This window comes from Dendropsophus ebraccatus, chromosome 10 (assembly GCF_027789765.1).
Source record: "Dendropsophus ebraccatus isolate aDenEbr1 chromosome 10, aDenEbr1.pat, whole genome shotgun sequence".
Lineage (NCBI taxonomy): Eukaryota > Metazoa > Chordata > Amphibia > Anura > Hylidae > Dendropsophus > Dendropsophus ebraccatus.
Genome location: NC_091463.1, coordinates 81,060,209 through 81,068,149, shown reverse-complemented (window position 1 = coordinate 81,068,149; position 7,941 = coordinate 81,060,209).

The following is a 7,941-nucleotide window of genomic DNA, read 5'->3' as shown; positions in this document are numbered from 1 at the left end:
TACACTCTTGTGGAGTTCTTTTTAGCCAAACAATGGCACAAGCTTTATCTATGCCAGTACTTCTCAATTCCAGTCCTCAGGCCTCACCAACAGGTCGTGTTTTGAGGATATCCCATACAAAGAACACCTGTAATAGAACCTGATGCACTGAGTATAATTAAATCACCTGACATACTAAGGAAATCCTCAAAACATGACCTGTTGGTGAGGACTGGAATTGGGAAATACTGATCTAGGCACTTGCACCTAATGATATTTTTTTTTATTATTATTCATAATACAGATACACTTTCAGTAGTAAAATTATAGTCTAGTTTAACCTGGTCCCATGTTTTGATTTTCCCTAAAACAACCACACCGATTATTAATCTCAAACCCCACCTCCAAACAAATTATACAATACTCCCAACCTTTTAACTTCCACCAGCCGTATATGGTCTCAGAGGGGGGAGAAACTGAAGAAGCCCTTCAAATTCAATAACCTCTTTATTTCACGCCAGGTTCTAACTAGGGCATAAACCATGAGCCATTCAGCTCTCGACCCACCTTCAAGAATTCCAGCATCTAACTTCTGAAAAATATCCAATTGTGTATCTCTTACATCCTCTCCCAAATGATAGGAAAAAAAACTATCCTTCCAGTCTAGGAGCCAAAAGGCCTGGGAACCCAGAAAATATACTTCCATTGCCGGAAGTCCTAATCCACCTTTCTCCTTAGGGGCAATCAGCAGTTCTAGCTTTATTCGGACATGCCCAAATAAATGAATTACGTGCAATTTTAATCCTCTTAAAATCCTTCTTTGCAACCCAAACTGGGGTTGCCCCGAAAATATACAGAAACTTAGGGAGGCATACAGCCTTCAGCAAAGCAACTTATCTACTCTAGACAACGGAAGTCTGAGCCACATCTCCACCTTCTTTATCATTGGACTAAGGTTGAGTTTGCTGAAGGCCGCAATGTTCCAAGACACCCGAATCCCAAGGTATTTGAAGGAATCCCCCACCCCCAACACCTTAAGCTTGCGGGAAGGTCAGTTCCCCCTCTGTACCCACTTGCATTAGCACAGACTTCCCCCAGTTAGTCTCCAAACCTGAAAACTGCCCAACATTCTGTATCAGGCCAATAACTCTTGGGATGGCTACTACATGATCACGGAGGAACAAAAGCATGTCATCGGCGTAGAGAGACACCTTGTCCCCCTCACCCCAAAACCAAGTATACCGAGTCTAACCTAATCAGACTAGCCAAGGGCTCTATACTAAGGGCGAACAGTAAGGGGGAGAGGGGACATCCCTGCCTTGTCCCATGACTCAACCCAAATGAGGCAGAATGTAAACCATTCACCGTGACAGCGGCCCTTGCCTCACCATATAATAACTTCTCCATACCTATATACTCGCTGCTTAAATAAAATTTTTCCATTACCAACCACAGAAATTCCCAGAGATAGGCCTGTAGGATTCTCTCTAGGGGATGTTTGCCTTCTTTTAAAATCAGAATAATCTCCACCTCACCCATAGATCTGGAAGCCTCCCACCTGTACCGAGTGTTCTAACACCCGCAGGAGTGCCGGAAGCAGGACTTTTTTGTGCTTTTTTTAATCTCAAAAGGTAGATAGTCCTGTCCAGGAGATGATCAGCCAGGGGTACCAGCCAGGGCCTTTTCCAGCTCGTCTACAGTAATGGGTGCCCCAAGCATCTCTCTTTGTTCCTGTGAAAGCTTAGGCTGTGAGGCTGACTCAAGCAACACCTCTAGATGTCTATCCTTTTCTTTACAACTGGACCTATAGGTTTCCCGGAAGTATTCCCTGAATTCCTCCAAGATGCCGTTGATTGTATAGCCCTCTGCTGAGCGGATGGCATAAATCTCTCTACTCCCCTCCTGATTTTTAACTAACCTCATGAGCCCTTTATTGGGAGTTCCCGACTCTAAATAATTTTTCCTAAATGCAAAGCCCAGTTGTGCACGAGCTTTATCTTGGAAATATTTGTCCAGCTCTTCCTGACCTATAGTTAAATTTTGTTGTGCCACTGGTGTTGGATCCCCCCCTAAACTTTTCATCTAGTGACTGAACTTTTTTCCTTAAATCTTTTTCTTTCAACTTATACTGTGCTTTTTTGCCTTGTAATATTCCAAAATATTTTCTCCTAATTAGCGTTTTAATGGTATCCCAAACTATTTTTAATGGTGCACTACCTAAATTTAACCTCCAAATTTCGTCCAGTTCATTGTCTAACGTGAGTGAATCTTCTATTGGGTTTAACCAATGTGCGTCTTAAATGTGCGTCTTGTCCTACATCCCTGCGTATCCAGGTCAAGCAACAATGGGCCGTGATCCGATAAGCAGACGAGGTAGGTACTTTATATCCCTAACCCAATTTACCATACCAGTGTTTACTAAAGCCGTGTTTATGCTGGACTGTGTATTACTGTGTTTATTCCAGCAGAAAAAAACTTTTCGCCACCAGGTTTCTCTCACGCCATAAATCGATCAATTAAAGCTCCCGAACTAGTAAGGGGAGGGGGACAGTGAAGAAAAATAAATCCCCCCTCCTCATCAATTATCTGATCCAGTTATCTGGACCCATTTTATCTTTTTATGGACCATGACTGACACCCCCGTAGCATAGTTAGAATAGGTCGTATCAAACTGGGCACCCCACCATGGCCTATGGACCTTGGCCTCTGTTTCTTTGACCAGGTGAGTTTCCAACAACCCAACTATACAAGGTTGATAATTCTTGAGGATATTCATTATAGCGCGAGTCTTTTACATTTCTCCCCTAATCCTCTAGTGTTCCATGTCAAAACTTTGACCATTAACCTTTATGAAGGGAGTGTGAGAAGGAAAACTCCAAAAATGGTCAGGACAAAATAATACTTAGTAGCACAACATTTAGACAAAATAACTGCGAACAACTGCTTCCGGTAACCATCAATGAGTTTCTTACAATGCTCTGCTGGAATTTTAGACCATTCTTCTTTGGCGAATTGCTGCAGGTCCCTAAGATTTGAAGGGTGCCTTCTCCAAACTGCCATTTTGAGATCTCTCCACAGGTGTTCTATGGGATTCAGGTCTGGACTCTTTAGAAGTCTTCAGTGCTTTCTCTCAAACCATTTTCTAGTGCTTTTTGAAGTATATTTTGAGTCATTGTCCTGCTGGAAGACCCATGGCCTCTGAGGGAGACCCAGCTTTCTCACATTATGCAGCAAAATTTGTTGGTAGTCTTTATAATGCCATGCACATGGTCAAGCAGTCCAGTGCCAGAGGCAGCAAAGCGACCCCAAAACATCAGGGAACCGCCAGCATGTTTGACGGTAGGGACTGTATTCTTTTCTTTTGAAGGCCTCATTTTTTTCCCCTGTAAACTCTATATTGATGCCTTTTCCCAAAAAACCAGAGAACATTCTTCCGAAAAGTTTTTGGCTTTCTCAGGTAAGTTTTAGCAAACTCCAGCCTGGCTTTTTTATGTCTCTGGGTCAGAAGTGGGGTCTTCCTGGGTATTCTACCATAGAGTCCCTCTTCATTCAGATGGCGACGGATAGTACGGTTTGACACTGTTGTACCCTCGGACTGCAGGGCAGCTACAACTTGTTTGGATGTTAGTCGAGGTTTTTTAGCCGCCATCCGCACAATCTTTTGTTGAAATCTCTCGTCAATTTTTCTTCTCCGTCCACATCCAGGAAGGTTAGCCACAGTGCCATGGGCTTTAAACTTCTTGATGACTCTGTGCACGGTAGACACAGGAACATTCAGGTCATTGGACATGCCTTGAGATTGCTCATGCTTCCTCACAATTTGGCTTCTTAAGTCCTCAGACTGTTCTTTGGTCTTCTTTCTTTTCTCCATGCTCAATGTGGTACACACAAGGACACAGGACAGAGGTTGAGTCAAATCCATTTCAACTGGCTGCAAGTGTGATTTAGTTATTGCACCACCTGTTACGTGGCACAGGTAAGTAACTGGTGCTGTTCATTACACAAATTAGAGAAACATCGTATAATTTTTATAAGGGTGCCAATACTTTTGTCCACCCCCTCTTTTATGTTTTGTTTGTGGAATTATATCCAATCTGGCTTTTTGACAATTCTTTTTGTGGTTTTCCATTGAAGACAAATTAAATGAAGAGATTAATACCAAAGCATTTGTGATTGCAATCATTTTCTGGAAGAAATTGAGTATTTTCTGAAAGAATTGCAGGGGTGCCAATAGTTTTGGCCAGCACTGTATAGCCTGAATCTCAAACTTGGAGCAAAAAGAACCCTGCCGACCTCTTATTATCTCAAGTAACCATTAACATAACTAAAATTTCATGGCCTTCTACAACCCCTTCCGTTTCCCTTGGGGTTCCAAAGAACCAGGTCTTCTCCACCTAGCCAGAATCCTGCTCCACACTGATGAGGGGTAACACCCCGAAACAGCTGTTTGTGGATGGTTACCTGGCCTTGGTTTTTCCCTTGTCATTACATTGACTTATAGGGCCACTTAATATGGTGGTTTCCTTACAGGAGCCACCGCTTGGCTGGGTCCTTCCCGGAGGGATATCTGGCTAGTCCTGTGTTCCGAGACTCTTTGATGAGGCTCCACGGACTCTTCTTTTGCATATTTTCTTTATATGTGACTCTAATTGTCCGCCGCGGAATGCCGTTATCCTCCCTCTCATAATGGGAGTCTATGGGAGGCACGCGCTGCTGCTCTCCCCACGCTGAAGAATGAATGTTCATTCTTCAGCACAGAGAGACGATATGAGAACAGCAGCGCGCGCCTCCTATAGACTGCCATTATGAGAGGGAGGCTAACGCCGCAGAATTCCTCTAGTTTTGCTACGTGTGAACAGGGCCTTAGATGACTAGGGGTATACAGCATAAACACTCCGTGCAGAGACACTTCTGCCCTCCCATATTGGGATACCAAGTCATCAACCAAACAGGTCAAAACTGTTTGGACATATGACCAGGTTAATGCAGCACAGTTAATGTAGCCACTTAAAGGATTAGTTTTAAGATATTAATGTCCCAGGCCTCCCTCACAGGATAGCATTAGCTGGCATTGGTAAGTTCATGATCCAGTGCAAATAAAGGGACCGCATTAACGTGTTTCCTTTGGGGAATCTGTGCCCCTCAGCTTCATACACACAAGGAAATATTACATCAACATCCTTTGTTACCTTCCTTTATGTGGCGCAAAGCTTCATCCTATTCCCGGCTTTAGGGACCGTACCGTCCGGACTGTAGATTAAAGCGCCAGCACCATGTCGCACCACGCGGTAGTTGCAATCGGACCCTCCTAGAGAAGCATACAGCTCCTCATTTGAACTCCAAAGGTGCCAATATCCGACAGCCCTTCGGATAGCTTTGCTGTGTCGCGATGGCTCAGACGCAGGGATGTGCCTCCGGTGTTTCAGTCCAGCGTCTATCTCCAAACGAGCTGAGTCACTCTCACCGACCCAAATTCTGCACTCGGATGGCCTGTCACATCTCCCGGTAGTAACGGGAAACTCCACAATGGACGGCACGGCAGCACGTTCCTATCCTGAGAGAGCCAAGTCTCTCTCACCAACCCCCGAAAGGATCACCACAAAGTGGGGTGAGTAGCGTGGACCATACCACATGGCCATGAGTCTGACAGAGGAGGCGACTCCTACTTCTGCCTCATACTCCTCCCCCCAACTCCGCCTAGCACCTAATGATAATTTTGGCGCAATAACTGTAAACTTTTGCACAGTCCATAACGAGTACCACCTGCTCAAAAATGTTTCCGATCGACTGAACTCGAGCATGCTCAAGTTGCGCTCATCTCTATTTAACACTATCAATAAAGATGAGTGAATTTACAATAATAACTAAAGGAAACACTTTATCTCTGCAATCCGCTTATCAGCCGGCTGCCTTATAACTCTCTGCCTCACCCCTCACTGCCTGGAAAAGCTGGACCCAGTCCTGGGAGAAGTTTGAACATTGTGAATGTACATCGGCTTTAATGGGCTTTCCGCTTCTTTGTTCACATGGTGGAATTTCCGCGCTGAAAATTCCACAGCGGATCCGCTTTTTGCCTGAAAAATTGACATGGCGAAGAAATTCAAGCAGAAAACTTTGCTATCTCACTGAACACTCACCTATTCCTCAGCTGAACATACCCTTAGGCTACAAACACACACACCGTATACGCAGCGTATTTTAGATCTAAATAACTGAACACAGCATCAAAGTTGCACCATCAAATCTGCTGCAGATCTGCTGCGTATATGGTGCGTTTGTACCTTTAGGCTATGTTCACACTACTACGTTGTTGCCAGCGGCCGTACTTTGTACGGATGAACAATGCCTATTGTTCTATGGGATCCCGGCCGGAGCGTATACACTCCGGCCGGGATCCTGCACGGGGCCGCAAAGAACTGACATGACTGAAATGAATTGCGGCCGTAGGAAACCCTGTCAGTTCACACAGTGAAGCGAGCGGCTCCGACCGCTTGCTTCACTGTGTGCTATGGGAGGTTATGATGCGGGTGTGCGCTGATGCGCCCGCATCAGAACCCTGCGGCTGAAAGATCATCAGGATAATCCGTGCAGAGACCGGACGTTCCGTGACCCGGCCGGTCTCTATACGTAGTGTGAACATAGCCTTAGGGTACAAACCCACACACCGTATACGCAGCAGATACGCAACAAATACGCAGCAGATTTGATGGTTTAGATTTGATGCTGTGTTCAGTTATTTAGATCTAATCTGCTGCGTATTTGTTGCGTATTTGCTGCGTATCGCAGCAGTAAATACGCTGCGTATATGGTGTGTGGGTTTATACCCTGAGGCTGGGTTCACACTACGTATATTTCAGCCAGTATTGTGGTCCTCATAGCAACCAAAACCAGGAGTGGATTAAAAATACAGAAAGGCTCTGTCCACACAATGGTGAAATTGAGTGGATGGCCGCCATATAACAGTAAATAACGGCCATTATTTCAATATAACAGCCGTTATTTTAAAATAACAGCAAATATTTGCCATTAAATGGCGGCCATCCACTCAATTTCAACATTGTGTGATCATAGCCTTTCTGTGTTTTCAATCCACTCCTCGTTTTGGTTGCAATATGAGGACCACAATACTGACTGAAATATACGTAGTGTGAACACAGCCTTATACTGTAAAGTCACTCATCTCCAACCAACATTTGTTGACTTTGTTTGCAGAATGCGCCAGTGTTTTTAAAGGGGTTATCCAGCGCTACAAAAACATGGGCACTTTTCCCCCTCTCTTGTCTCCAGTTCAGGTGCAGTTTGCAATTAAGCTCCATTTACTTTAGTGGAACTGAGTTTGTAACCCCACCCAATCTGGAAACAACCGTAGGGGAATAGTGGCCATGTTTTTTGTAGCGCTGGATAACCCCTTTAATCCTTTTTGCCGTTTCTCTTCCCATAGATCTCTATAGGTTGTAAAAAAAAATTATATTTAACTCCATACGTGGGTGTTTTTTTTTTTTTTTCATCGCATTCTTCAGAAAACATTTTTTTAATCACATGACTTGAAATGAGAAAAAAACACAAGGGGGGAAAGCTGCACAAAAAGATGTATAATAATATTAATATATTATATTTTTTGGGGGGGGGATATAAACTATATCATGGAGAACAAAAAAAGAGCCGGCAGGTGTTTTTGTGCTAGTGTTGGTTTTTATGCAGCCGTAAAAAAAAAAACCCCACAGAACATCTGTTATAAATAATGTATAATATAACTAAGTATATAAATGACTAATAATATAAATACTGCAAATGATTAATGTGAATCCGGTTACAATATAAAAGGACAAACTAGACTAGTAAGAGTGGCTCTGCAGCTGTTGGAAAACTACAACTCCCAGCATGCCCTGTAGCACTGGTGAGGGAACACTGTGGTGAATAACAGTTCTTTATTATTGCATCCTATGAGTAATAAGGAGATTG